Source organism: Lepidochelys kempii, unplaced genomic scaffold (assembly GCF_965140285.1).
Source record: "Lepidochelys kempii isolate rLepKem1 unplaced genomic scaffold, rLepKem1.hap1 scaffold_29, whole genome shotgun sequence".
Classification (NCBI taxonomy): Eukaryota; Metazoa; Chordata; order Testudines; family Cheloniidae; genus Lepidochelys; species Lepidochelys kempii.
Window position 1 is genome coordinate 600,700 of NW_027621931.1, and position 12,348 is coordinate 613,047.

Consider the following 12,348-nt stretch of genomic DNA (forward strand, 5'->3'; position numbering starts at 1 on the left):
TTCCTTTCCGATCTTTGTGATAATGCTCTGTGTTTATCCACTTGCCCAGCATCTTCCTGCTGAGAATTCTGCTCCTCTTTCTCACATGCCATCGCATCACCTGCTGCGATCGAGACAGAAACCTCAAACAGGGATGGAAAGGGGAAGGCCAACGAAAAAAAGTGCTTGAGAGAGGTCAAATAAAAACAGGAACTGAACTCCTCCAAACACTTCCCCTAAATGGGAGAGAGGAGGGGATCAATTCAGCCTTCACATCCCATCCAAATTCATGGGGGGAAGGGAGGAAGCTACTGCCTGATGTCTGCTAGGATCTACAGGAAGCCATGAGCTATAGTTACCCTGAGGTTATGACCCCTGCTAGGGACAATAATGAACTGAGTGACCTCCCAAGGGCTTCGTAGGGCATCCCAGATGTTTCCTTCAGGCACTTACAGATTCTGAGTTGGTTTCATGTTTCCTCACCTTTGCAGGGAGCTCTCAGGGTCTGTCTTTCCTCTGAACCCTGGAGCTCTGAGACCCATGGCTCTTCCCCTTCTTCCAGCTGGGAAAACACATCAGGTTTGGAAATGGGAAACCCTGCTCAGATGAAAGAAAACAAAGGAGTTCAGGTGATTGCATAAGACTGTGTCATAAAAAAAGCAAAACATACTATTAATTTCACTTCAGTGCTTAGTGTGACCTGGTGTGCCTTGGGGAGTCCTGACTGAAAACGCTAAGGTCAGGGCAGGCTAAAAAAGGGAGAGAAGATGCTCCCAGAACTGATGGCTAACACTGAAGTTAAAATCACCGACCACTCACAAACTATGCTTCTGATCCCCCACACTGGTTATTGAGAAGCTGAAAAAGATCACACAGCCCCCTTTATTGCATTCCAGTTCTCTGACTCCCAATCAGCACCTATGTTCGGTACAGTGAGAGCTTATTTAAAAATTCTGGTCACAGAAACACAATGTTCTGACCCCAAACGGTCAGCCATATTACCAGGTCAGCACAGGTTTGAATCATAGAATTTCAGGGTTGGAAGGGACCTCAGGAGGTCATCTAGTCCAACCCCTGCTCAAAGCAGGACCAATCCCCAATTAAATCATCCCAGCCAGGGCTTTGTCAAGCCTGAATTTAAAAAAAAGGTTTGGATCTTACCCAAAATACCAGGCTGCCAGCCAATCCTTTAGCCTCTAAACTAAAGGAAAGAAGGAAAGGTCAGATACATTCAGAAATCTATATATCGGGTTCTTCACAGTATTGGTGAGTTCCTGGCTTGAAAGTCCGTCTGGAACACATCCACAGCTTGGATGGGTCATTCAGTCCTTTGTTCAAGGCTTCAGTTTGCAGAGAAGTTGCTCCAGAGGTAGGAAGAGGGATTGAAGAGAAAATGAAGATGATGCAGCTGCCCTTTCTATTCCCTTTGCCTTGTGGCTTGTACTTCCTGTGTCCCAAACACAAGCTTCACAGCACATGGCATGGAAAAGCCCTGGAGGTCTCAGTACACAGGCATACCCCTGCATGTCTTGCTGACTCAATAGGTGTATCCCCTTGGTTCTTTTCATGGGCTCCTTGTACAGCTGATGACCCTTGACAGGCCAGTGAAGAGGCTCGGCAGTGCTGATGCCAGTCTGTCCGGGGGTGTCACCCAGAAACACTGCACAAGTCTGGAAATACAGATATACCCTACATCTCTATAACTCACAACACAAAGGTGGTACAAAACATAGAAACGATCATACTTGGAAAATCATAGCATTTTCACTGACACCTTACATGGCATATCTAGCATGATTCATTGCAATTTCATCATATTGGTATTTTATTATTAATTATTATTATTGACGTGTCTCACAATTCCCTACAGTGTCACGCCAAGTAAACCAGTGAATTCCCAGGACCAGCTCCCTGGGTCCCTGAAGATGCTGAGCACTCTGCTTATGAGGGATTGAAATACCCACATATCTGCTGGGGACACACACAGACAGGCACAGTCTGTACCCTGTGACGAAGTTCCTGCTCTACCTTGGTGGGTCTTGCACTTATTGGCGGATTTGCTCGCCTTGGAGCTTCCCGGCAGCCCTCAGCTTGGCCGTTTTTCTGAACCCAGAGTCCAGGCCGACGACTCCTGCGTCTGACCAGGAGTTGGGAGGATTTGGGGGGAACCCGGGCCCACCCTCTGCTCCGGGCTCCAGCCCAGGGCCCTGTGGAATGCACCTGTCTAGAGTGCCTCCTGGAACAGCTCTGCGACAGCGACAACTCCCTGGGCTACTTCCCCATGGCCTCCTCCCAACCCCTTCTTTATCCTCACCATAGGACCTTCCTCCTGGTGTCTGACAATGCTTGTACTCCTCAGTCCTCCAACAGTCCGTGTTCTCACTCTCAGCTCCTCGCGCCCCTTGCTCCCAGCTCCTCACACGCACCTCACTAACTGAGGTGAGCTCCTTTTTAAAACCCAGGTGCCCTGATTACCTGCCTCAATTGATTCAAGTAGCTTCTTGATTGGTTGCAGGTGTTCGAATCAGCCTGTCTTACTGGTCTCCAGAAGGTTCCTGATTGTTCTGTTACTTTACCCAAGGAAAAGGGACCTACTTAGCCATCTGGCCTGACCCTGTCACAACCCCTATGTTCACTCTTCTAGAAAACTATGATCAATTATTTACATAGTATGGCTTCTTTGAGGTATCATTTGAAAATGCATAATCTACAGAATATTATCCTCCTGTTAAAATATGTGTAGCAACACTATGTAAAATTATGAGATTTTACTGTATCCTATTAGTGAAAAAGTTACAATTCTGTGGAACACCCTCAGACCAGTTCCTCAGAGACAGCAAGGCAAGCAGCTGGTCAAATTGCCATTCTCCAGGAGGGGGAAGGTGTGAAGAAGACATTTACATTCCTTCACAGGGACCACTTGAAGCTCATAGCTACAACAGACAGCCGGTCACCAGGACTCAGCTGAGAACTGAAGTTGTTTGTCGTACAAAGGACTGAATTATAAAAAGAGGGGAGGAAAATGCTTGAGACTCTCTCTCTCCCCCTTTTCCTCTGCTCATGACAGCTCCTGAAGAAACTGAACTTGGCAGCAGGGGCGAATTAGGGGGACTTCTGGCTGAAAGGACAGCCAGCCTGCCTCAGGATATGGTGAGAGAAACATTTGCTTTGTATCCATTTTAGCTTGTTAACTTAGATGTTAGTTTGGGTTTTATCTTGCATTTCTTTTGTAAACAATTCTGGCTTTTATACCTCATTACCTGTGTAGTCAATTAATATGGTTTTTTTGCCGGTAGTTAGCCATCTCATTTTATTGTTTCATCTAACCAGTGTGTTGGGATTAAAGTGTGTTGGAAAATCCATTTGGGATAACAAGGCTGGCACGTGTCACTTTTCCACTGATGAAATGACAGACTTCATATGACCTTGCGCCGTTCAGTAGTGTGCTGGACAGTGAAAGATGCACAAAAGTCCGGGACCAGAGAATTTTCTGGGGTTCTCCTGTGGTGCACTGTAATTCGTGAGTCGCTGACTAACAGCGCTCAATACTGTGTAGCTGGCAGCGAGTTACATGCTGGAGACTGGGTGTTAACTGCCCAGGAGTGGCTGTTCTCACAGTAAAGCAGTGTAAAAGCCACCCCAGCTTGGGCAACTGAGGGGAAACAGCTGTTCAACCAGTCAAGATTGCACTGTGGTTAATGTCACAGACACTCAATTTCAAAGCATCTCCTAAAACACAGAGAAAGTAAATCCATGTCCCAGAAGTTGAAGACTCCAGACAGAGGACAAGTCTCCCTGGAACTGCTTCTTGCAGAGAGAGAGAGAGGTCCAGACACAATGAGAGAGTCCTGGGGAAGCTGGGAACACTAAGAATGGGCTGGTGGGGTTCAGTGGAGAAAGGGAACAGGAAGGGCAGGGATATCACTGAATGCAGGATCTCAGCAGTCCTAGATGTCAGGATAGCACCTAGTGCAGCCCATTGGAAAACATAATCCCAACTATACATATAAAATGATGGGGTCTACATTAGCTGTTTCCACTCAAGAGAGGGATCTTGGAGTCATTGTCGATAGTTCTCTGAAAACATCCACTCAGGGTGCAGAGGCAGTCAAAAAGCGAACAGGGTGTTGGGAATCATTAAGAAAGGGACAGATAATAAGACAGTACATAACTTGCCTCTATATAAATCCATGGTACGCCCACATCTTGAATATTGTGTGCAGATGTGGTCGGCCCATCTCAAGAAAGATACATTGCAATTGGAAAAGGTTCAGAAAAGGGCAAAAAAACCCGGACTAGGAGTATGAAACAGCTTCTGTATGAGGAGAGATATGTAAGACTGGGACTTTTCAGCTTGGAAAAGAGACAAGAGGGCATATGAGAGAGGTCTATAAAAGCATGTCTGCTGTGGAGAAAGTAAAGAAGGAAGTGTCATTTACTCCTTCTCAGAACACAAGGACTAGGAATCACCCAATCAAATTAATAGGCAGCAGGTTTATAAGAAACAAAAGGAAGTATTTCTTCACACAACGCACAGTCAACCTGGGGAACTCCTTGCCAGAGGACATTGTGAAGGCCAAGATTATAATAGGGATACAAAAAAAACAAACACACACCATGAGAAATCTACTGAGGACAGGTCCGTGAATGGTTATTAGCCAGGATGGGCAGGGATGGTGTCCCTAACTTCTGTTTGTCATAAGCTGTGAATGGGTGACAAGAGATGAATCACTTCATGATTCCCTGTTCTGTTCATTCCCTCTGGGACACCTGGCGCTGGTCACTGTCGGAAGACAGGACACTGGGCTAGATGGACCTTTGGTCTGTCCCAGTGTGGCCGTTCTTAAATACCAGGGAACCTAGTGAGTCCAGTGCAATGGGAGGGAGTAGGAAAATCCCTGGGTGTGGAGAACACTGGGAAATTAGAAACTATCATTCAGAAGCAACAGACTCTAAATAGTGTAGAAAAGCAGAATGTGAAAAATGAGAATCGGGGTCATGTGACTTCAGGAATGAGGGACTCAAAAAACCAAGTCTGCAGAGAAGGTAGATTGTGGTTAGTGCACATGGGGATGGGGGGAGCAACTCTCCAGGTCTCAAGGATTTTCACCAGCAACCGAGGCCATTGTCCCATGCACGGGGCAATCTGGAGCAGTGAGGAGTTGTGTCATCTGTAATCCTGGCTGAGTTTCAATGCTCTGCTGCTGGAGCTCCCTTGTCTGGATTCCCCCAGCCAGCATTCAAGGTCTGTGTGATCAGTAACCCTGGACCAGCCGCTCTGACCCCAGCAGCCTGCTTCTTACACCCCAAGCACTTTCTGGTCTGGGTGGAGAAGGCTCAGGGTTTGAGAGAAGGCCAGGGGTAGGAAGCTTCTGCTCGTTATGCTGGACCTAACCCCCCGTTTTACTTGTGCAAACAGGAGATATTTGACACTGTGCGATTCTGCTCCTGTGCTCTCTTCCCACAGCGTTCAGCAGCAGGGGAGGGTCTCTGGTCGTGTGTGTGTCACTGGCATGCTGGGGTGATGCTGGAACAGGACAGAGCAGAGGTGGCATTGTGGGGGTGGCGTGAACCTCATCTCTTCCGTTCCCCTTCCAAGAACCGAGGGGACAGGAACCCTTACCCAGCGAGGTCACATTCTCACAGGTCTCCTGCATGATGTCTCTGTAGAGGGCTCTCTGAGCGGGGTCCAGCAGAGCCCCCTCTTCCCTGGTGAAATACACAGCCACCTCCTCGAAGGTCACCGGCCCCTGAAAGAGCCAGAGCCCCACACTCAGGACCTGCTGCCCCACTCACAGCCCCACTATTCGTGGGGGAGAGGAGCCAATCAAACAAAACTCTGGGTGGACCGCAGCCAACAGAGTCCCACCCCCACCCCGCTCAGAGCACCCAGGAAACACTAGGGTGAGGGGGCGAAGAGAGAGCCCCTCCTCTCTCCCAGCAGATCCATCACACACCTACTAGCCACAGACTGATACTGGAGATGCTGCCACAAGCAGGGTCTAGGGAGAGATCTCTTGTAGGAAGCCCAACACCCTCCTCCTTGTGAGGAGCTGGATATGAGGCAGGAGAATCTCCCCTAAGCCTGACTGGTGGCTTCCCCCTTCAATTTCAAGGCACCCGCTGGTTAGTTGGGTCAGGCTCCAGCACGAGGAGTCTGGTCCTTTTTCCCAGCCCCATCTACGTGGGTTATTTTCTGTTCACCAAACTGGAGCATTTCCACCTCCGAACCTCATGGGTCTGTTCCAAGAACGTAGACCACTTATTAAACAACTCCAGGCAGGTCTGCCACCCCCTGGCCTCCTCCCTTTCTCCACCCTGTGCATTTCCTGCCCCGCTCTGACCTCCAAACCAGAACGTGTTAACCTTCCCCTCTCCCGTGTATTTGCTGTCCCTCTCCCTCCTGCAGGAACATATCAGAACCGCCCACAATAATCCCTACCTGAGCTGGCTCCTCTGCAGCCATGTCACTCCCCTGTCCCATGGGAGGACGGGATGAACCAGAACGAAACGTGAGCGTCGTTCTGCAGCCTGGCAGGCCGAGAAGGGCCGTTGTGGAGGTTTGGGAATGGGCATTAGTTCATTTCACATCACGCTTCCCACAGGCTCTTTCCCTGCAGAGTGAGATCTGAGATTCTGCCGTACTGAGAAAATGCTAAAAGAAAAGGAGTACTTCTGGGACCTTAGAGACTAACCAATTTATTTGAGCATGAGCTTTCGTGAGCTACAGCTCACTTCATCGGATGCATACCGTGGAAACTGCAGCAGATTTTATATACACACAGAGAATATGAAACAATACCTCCTCCCACCCCACTGTCCTGCTGGTAATAGCTTATCTAAAGTGATCATCAAGTTGGGCCATTTCCAACACAAATCCAGGTTTTCTCACCCTCCGCCCCCCACACAAATTCACTCTCCTGCTGGTGATAGCCCATCCAAAGTGACAACTCTCTAGTTAATCTCTGGATTACAGCAGAGACCTGGCCCCTCCTGCCAGGCTAGGCCCACAGACACACTTTTAACCTCCTTTCTCTCTCCCGTATCCCAAAACAAAGTCTCTGAACGCAATCCTAGAAAAAAGCAGAACCAAAGGAGTCCCTTTCGAGGATTCCCTCTGACACTGACCCCACGGCAGCCACACCCCACCAGGAGGGACATGGAGTCAGGAACTGGGTTTTCCTCTCTCTCATCCTCGTCTTGTCCACAGGAAAGTGATTCTCCCCACAGTGGAGTAATACATCTGTCTGGGCAGATGAGAGAGCTAGAAATCTCTTTCAAAACTCTTTTATCCCACAGACCCTGTCAGTCTCTCTATCTCCTTTTCCCTGTGCCCTCTCCATGCCTGTCTGCTCGGAAACTCTCATTCCTGGGTTGTTTGCTCCCCCATGGCTGGATTTGCTCCTGCAAATGGCAGGAGAAATGGGGTGGGGGGCTGTTTGTGTAGAGTCATTTTATAGTCCTTCACTGCCTGCCTGGGATTTCCCCATTGCCTGCCTAGGACCCCCACCTGCCCTCCAACAGGATCTGCCAGCCCATTTGCCTGGGACCCCCTCCTCCTCCCAGCAGGACCCCCTGACGCTTTACAGGAGGACCCCTCACTCTGCGCCAGGGACCGCCCCACCACAGCTCTGTGCACTGGGCATGGCAATGGTCCCAGGAGCCAGCTGGGCAATCCCAGACAGAGCCCCTGGTACAGCACCAGGCAGCGTCTAACACCCTGCCCCACCTGCCCAAGAGACCCCCACCCCCACTGGTCTGCAGCCAACAGGCCCCCAGCGATACCCACCTCCAGGACCCATAGCCTTAGGGCTGGGCACATCAGAACTACCCCCCGAAACCCCAAACCCTCCAGAACCCACCAACCTGACTAGGGTCCCCCCTGCCCAGCCACCCAGAGGCCTCCCCCTACCACAATGCCCCTTCAGCTCCCGCTGCAATCTCCCCACACAGACACCTGCCCCCCCCATCAACAATGTTCTCTCACAGTGTCTGACAAGTGGACAGAAAGTTATCACCGCCCCCTGCTGGCCAGTCACACAGGCAGGGGGAGCCCGGGGGGACGCCTCTTTAACAGGAGAAGGGAAGCCATGGAGGGCCAAAATAACTAAGAAATTTCCATACTCTGTCACTAGCAAATAATGGCCACCGTGGATCCACCCCAGCGTTGGCTACAGCTTTGCACTGCGGGAAGCCCCCCCTCATGGATACCCTTTGTCATGGGGTTTGGGATACTTCTGGACCCACGCTGCACTCAGAGGGACCTCCTCATCCTGTGCCAGCTGGAGAAAAGAAAAGGGTCCAGCCAACTCGACCTATTCGACATTGGTGAGGCCTCTATTCGACATTGGTGAGGCCTCATCTGTGTCCTGTGTCCAGTTTTGGGCCCCACACTACAAGAAGGATGTGGATAAATTGGAGAGAGTCCAGCGAAGGGCAACAAAAATGATTAGGGGTCTGGAACACATGAGTTATGAGGAGAGGCTGAGGGAGCTGGGATTGTTTAGCCTGCAGAAGAGAAGAATGAGGGGGGATTTGATAGCTGCTTTCAACTACCTGAAAGGGGGTTCCAAAGAGGATGGCTCTAGACTGTTCTCAATGGTAGCAGATGACAGAACGAGGAGTAATGGTCTCAAGTTGCAGTGAGGGAGGTTTAGATTGGATATTCGGAAAAACTTTTTCACTAAGAGGGTGGTGAAACACTGGAATGCGTTACCTAGGGAGGTGGTAGAATCTCCTTCCTTAGAGGTTTTTAAGGTCAGGCTTGACAAAGCCCTGGCTGGGATGATTTAACTGGGAATTGGTCCTGCTTCGAGCAGGGGGTTAGACTAGATGACCTTCTGGGGTCCCTTCCAACCCTGATATTCTATGATTCTATGAACTCTCTTGTTGCCAACTGGGAACCACCCATCCCCCAAACAGGGGGAGGCCCCTGGCTTTGATGGGTATTGAATATATGGCTAGTCTCTTTTATCAGCAAACATTTTTAACAGAGAGAAAGGAGGGAACAAATGATTCTCAAAGGAGAAGGAAAGATGATCATTGTTGCAGGGGGGTTAATTTCCCAACCAGGATGGAGAAGGACTCAGGGTGACAGGTTCCCCCCAAAGAAGGACAAGTTCCTAGGATTTAGAGACATGGGGAACAGCCCCAAACGCGAGAGGATTTTTAATTGACATTTGATAATGACATCGTAAGAGGGAAACCTGAGATTTGAGATCAGTGTTCAGAAATGAAAGAGAAAGGTTGGAAATCTGAGGGATTTTGGATCCATTTATGCAAATTATAGAGAGGAAAGTGGAAAATGAGAGGGATTTTAGAGCAGTTGTTGATAGGAGGTTGTCACGGAGTCCCTGGGCGATGCTCTGGAACTGCTCCCTACGAAGCCAGGCAGGACTCTGGGGAAGTCTCCTTTCTGTGAGCAGCCTGTCTTCAGGACACACAGCTCACTCGGCTTCCACCTTCCTGGGTCTGACCTCGGAGCATTCAGCATCCTCTGCCCCTCCGTCCGCTTCTCACAGCGAGTCCGCTCAGGCAGGGCTCCTGGGGAAGCCAGAGGGTCCTGCCCCCCAACTCCGCAGTCAGACGGGACTCTCAGCCAGCCAGTAAAACAGAGGTTTATTAGATGACAGGAACATGGTCTAAAACAGAGCTTGCAGGTGCAGAGAACAGGACCCCTCAGCTGGGGCCATTTTGGGGGCAGTGAGCCAGACAACCACGCCTGCACTTCACTCCAACTCCCTCCAGCCCCTCCTCCTCTGGGCTTTGTTCCTTTCCCGGGCCAGGAGGTCACCGGATTCCTTTGTTCTCCAACCCTTTAGCTCTCACCTTGCAGGGGGGAAGGGCCCAGGCCATCAGTGGCAAGGAAACAGGGTGTTGGCCATTCTCTGTGTCCAGACCCCTGCACACACATGCCCTCTAGGGCTCTGCAATGATCATACACCCTTATTGCACCACCTAGATACTAAAAAACTTCATAGGGGAAACTGAGGCACCCCCACACTATTCAGAGGAAACATTAAGAACAGTCCCACTTTGTCACATCTCTCCCCCCTTCGAGATCGAACTGAGCGGGGTCACTTCAGCCGGTGACCTGGGGAAGTTCGAAGCCACCAACGTTCCCATGGGTGCCCCAGCATCTCTCCCATTCCTTGGGAGGAGTTACACCAGGCCCTTCCAGTTTCACGCCCTCCCTTAGGTCAGTGGTGGTCGATAGCACTCGCAGGCCGCATGTGGGAAGGTTTCTGTGGCCCATGCCCTTTGGCCACCCCAAAACCCCAGGGGGTCAAACTGGAATTGGGTCTTCTCCCCAACAAGCTGGCCAAACACAGCCACTTGGTTATGGGACTGTTTAACTTTCTTAACAGCTTTCACTTCATCGGAGACCTTCTCAAAGCTCTCCACACTGGGTCTTTCAACAGGACAGTCAGTGGATACATTCACAAAAGAAAATTTCTGGCTGTTAGGAACTGAAACTTTCTTGATAAAATCACTTTCACACCCTTCAGTGGCAGTAAACTGCTTGCAAAGACTCCATGAGGATTCCTTTCCCTAGGGGCTTTTCTATGCAATAATTCACCCCTCCCAGAAATTCTGCCCTTACCCTCTTCACCGAGGGCTTGCTCTAGAGGAACACTTTCCTGAGCAACAACAGACTCTTTCTGGGTCTCCCTTACATCCAGAATCACCTCTGGCCCATCCGGCGGATTCCTACACAATCCCCTTTCAGGCAAACTTACAGACTTCCTAGAGAAAAGGTCAGAAGCATTCTCCTTCCCTTTGCCACACACAAGTTCAGGAATCTTTTCCTTCTTGCTACCGGTTTCCACACCCTCAGGAGGTAACACAATCACATCACCTTCCTGCTCTCCTTGTGCCCTGGCTAGGATCTCACCCTGATTAGACAGAGTTGCTACACCCTTTCCAAGAACATACTAGCAACAGGCAAAATACAAGCACCAGAATTGTCTCGTCTCTGGGATTTTACATAGACCCTAACTGGATGCGACCTAGTTACAGGGCCATTCTCCTGAGCAGACACAAACTTAGGACCCTTCCCTTCCTGGGCTTTAGCTGAATCCAGAACCAGCTCTGAGACAACTGCACGACCCTCAACCATCACAGGCTGAAAGGCCCCTTCTGTCTGCTCCACAGACAAAGAAGAGCCGGACACACTTTCTCCTTTCCCAGACACCCAGCTTGGGACCTCTCTCCCCTTGTCCCAGCACACAAGGCTGGTCACAGACAACTGCTTGGAGATCAGGGTAGCTCCCTCCATTGGCAAGTCAATACCCCTGACAGACATAGGCATGTTTCCTTCACTGTCCCAATTCTCCACCCAGCTAACAGGTAAGGTCCAGGGACACTCCTCTTCCACTCTCCTCGACTTCCCACCCTGCTGACTAGACACAGCCATCAGCTCACAAGGCTGCCTAGGCTCATCCAGACTTTCCTTACCCAGCACCTTGCCACTCCCCACAGATCCCCTGCCCTGCCTGTGTCTCCCCCCACTCAGCTGGGGTCTCAGCTCCCCCTTTGCTCAGCACTGCCCTTGCTGTCCCAGTGAGGGTAGGCAGCGAGCTCCCTGCTTTCCTCACAGCATCAGAGCCAGCGTGAGCCCCCTCTCCGGTGTGCAAGGGGGGCGGGGAGCATCTCTCTGTCCCACCCAACTCCAGGGGTCTGGTTAAAGTCAGGCAGATAGCTTGAGCCTAGCTGCTCCTCCCTGCTGCCAGCCAGGTCATCTGCATTTTCACTGACCATTTCCCTCTCCAGCGATTGGTTCCCCGGATTCAAACCCTTGGCAGTTACAGGAGTACGGCCTGGATCCTGTCCCAAAGAGACACAGTCACCCCATAACAGGGTCTTGCAGCTGGTGTCCTGGAGAACCCCAATGACCAGCCAGCCCCACCCCTCCTGGGTCTGCACAGGGATCTGGGCCATAGGCAGGGCGAGGGGCTTCGTCCCTGGGACCCTCACCCAGCTCATACAGCCCCTCAGCCTCTGAGGCTGCACCACCCAGGGCCTGACACCAGTTCTCTCTGTCCCAGGATCTTGCCACCACAGGAATGTCTCCCCATTGACCGTCACCTTCTGCTCCCACTGGAGGTCCGAGGGGCCTGGCCCAAGGAAACTCCACACAGACATATAGGTTGGGACCAGGAGTGGGAGACTGTCCACCTCCCCACCCATCTGGCTGACGGAGTCTACGGCCTTGGGACCCAGCAAGGGAGCTAGACACCGGGGCTTTTCCGCAGGGTCCCCCGGTTCAAATCTCCAGCCTGCTCAAAGGCAGTGAGGTGGGCATCCACATCCCCCCTCCTTAACCAGGAGCAGCAATTTAGTCTCGAGGTTCCCTGCGGAACTGGCCCC